Below are 2,538 nucleotides of genomic sequence, written 5' to 3'. Positions count from 1 at the left end.
CCTCCTGATGAACTACTTATAATTATCTACTAATTCAGCTTCAGGAGAAATAACTATTGAGTAACTACTAATGAACTGTCGATTAATTACAATTACAATAATATCATAACAATTAGCCATTACAATATTCAGGTTGTGGCCCTTTCTTCTTCCTTCTAATGTTATTATTATTATGGAAATGCAATACGCATTTCGTGGAATGACTACACTCCCAAAATGATCATTACAGCGAATTTAGTAGTTTTGGCCTGTACTATGGGCTGAAATATGTGCCACCAGAAACTGAATTTGAACCATTTATATTTGAATTTGAATGACTAAACTTGAATAATTGCATTGAAAAACTGAATTTGAATCACATAATTTGAAATTGTATTGTTTAATTAAAATTGAATTTATTCAAAAACTGAATCTGAATTGTATCATTTGAAATTGAATTTATTCGTTTGGAACTGAAGTCCAATAAAATTTGATCCTCACTGAAAATTAAACTCTCTATATATCTTCACATTCACTTCTCACAATTCAGATTCAGTTCTCAAATTCAATTTCAAGTTACTGAGACAGACATCCGGGTATTTGGAGGATGAAGGAAGAGCAATCGAGCGCAGATCGATAGATAGCGCTCATAGGTTGGTTTCACGTGACGCCACGCTGCTGCATCGCGAGCGCGCAATTCAGATGGAGGGCAGGAAGTGAAATAGCTGAGGATCTGCCGTCTGGCAAAATGCCAATGTTTTGTGTAGTTTACGGCTGCTCCAATCGTTCTAATCGAGAAAAGGGAAAGAGTTTTTAATAGAGTACCGAAGATTGTCACTCATAAAGGTGAGAAATGTAAAAGCTCACAGAACAACGCCGTAAAAGTTGATTTTTAACGTACGCCTGCGGTCGGGAGGAGCAGAGTCTGTTAATGCCCGTGTCTGCAGCTGACCACTTCGCCGGAGGTATGTTAGCTAGCCAACGTGTTTTTTGTGTCTGTGTTTATATAGCATTAGGTTGTCATTAAATGCTCATTTACTTAGTAATGCTTATTAAGTTACCGGTAGTCTAATATGGACTTGATTGGGGCTTTTTAGGTTGCCCTAGCGCTTGTCTAATCTTTCGGAGTCTATTGTCCCATTGGAGTAAGGAGGAGGGAGGGAGGGAGGGATAGGGATAATAATCAGTCAGTCCAGTACCTGAGCCCTCACACATGTAGTGTCCAATACCTGATCCCTGCTTCTTGGCTCTGATGATGATAAGTAAGAGGACATGGAGTAGTAGTACCTGAGCCCCGACACATATCAGTCTGTTAATATGTTTTCAACAAGTGTAATACTTTTATCCACTAGTCCAATTGTACTGGCTATATGTATTATATGTAATGAAATGGATTCTAATCTGTTATTGCACACCATGTTCTTGTTATTATAACAATTGTTGAAAAATCTAATCTTGTAAATAAACCACCATGTATAATTCTGTCTTCTCAATGGCATTTAATCTTTTCATTTAAATTATACAACAGCCAGAACTCACAAAGACCACACTCATAACAATAGTCAAAATGTAATCTTGTCTCATACAACCGTATTGATATAACAGCAATATCACACAGCCCACTTTCAAGAGTGCCTGGATCCTTTCATTACATTACACATGTGAGTTTGTAACTTGCTGTCCCAGTATTTCTGGAAGTATACCGTTTCTAAAAAAGCCTAACATCATCCTAAAGTTCAAGATCGGGCAAAATCCTTTCAACAAAAATGTCATTGTGGTTCCACACAACAAAATCACAGTACTCAGCGTCTACAATGTGAAGCTGTCCCTGAACTTGGTAGTAGTAGTCATGAGTCCGGTCCAGCATGACATTATCCCCATCATTGATGAGGCAGAAGCCCTTTTCCCCAGCACACAAGCGCAGATTGGCTTCATCTTGGTGAGAGTGTGGACACTAAAATCACAGAGAGAAGGACACGTGAACAATAGATTAACAAATATATTTTCTGCCTTTTGCTCAGTTTAGGACTTGAGACACGACTCAGTCTCGAGATTTAGGGACTTTACTACAACAGAGACTGTAATATTACCTTAATCTTGCAGATGACAGTTCCGTGACAGTCACAAGCAACAATCCCATCAGGGAGGACCCCATGTATGGCCACTTGGGGTTCAGCCAGAGACCACTGTCCATACAGGAGAAGCCTGCATGCTCCCGACCCATCAACTTCTCATAGACTCCTCTGGCTTGTGCTTCATGTTTGCATCCATAACTGTACACAGTACACATGCAAAACATGAAAAGGAAATGATTACTTAGTATTGGATGTGTAGAGCCAGTTCAGTGATTTAAATGCCATTTCCTAACCCCTATACTTAGTTCTACTCCTGCATAACCATAGTCTTATAACCCTATAACTAATAACTAACGTGCACCAAAGCAATGTGTTACTATACATTTCATTTAATATTCCACCAGTAAGATACATTTACTTAATAGACAAGCTTCTTTTTATCCAAATTATACCCTCTGTTGTCAGTGTTTCTTTTCTGAACATA

The sequence above is a fragment of the Xyrauchen texanus genome, chromosome 31, assembly GCF_025860055.1.
Source record: "Xyrauchen texanus isolate HMW12.3.18 chromosome 31, RBS_HiC_50CHRs, whole genome shotgun sequence".
NCBI classification, from domain to species: Eukaryota; Metazoa; Chordata; class Actinopteri; order Cypriniformes; family Catostomidae; genus Xyrauchen; species Xyrauchen texanus.
This window is presented reverse-complemented; position numbering follows the sequence as displayed.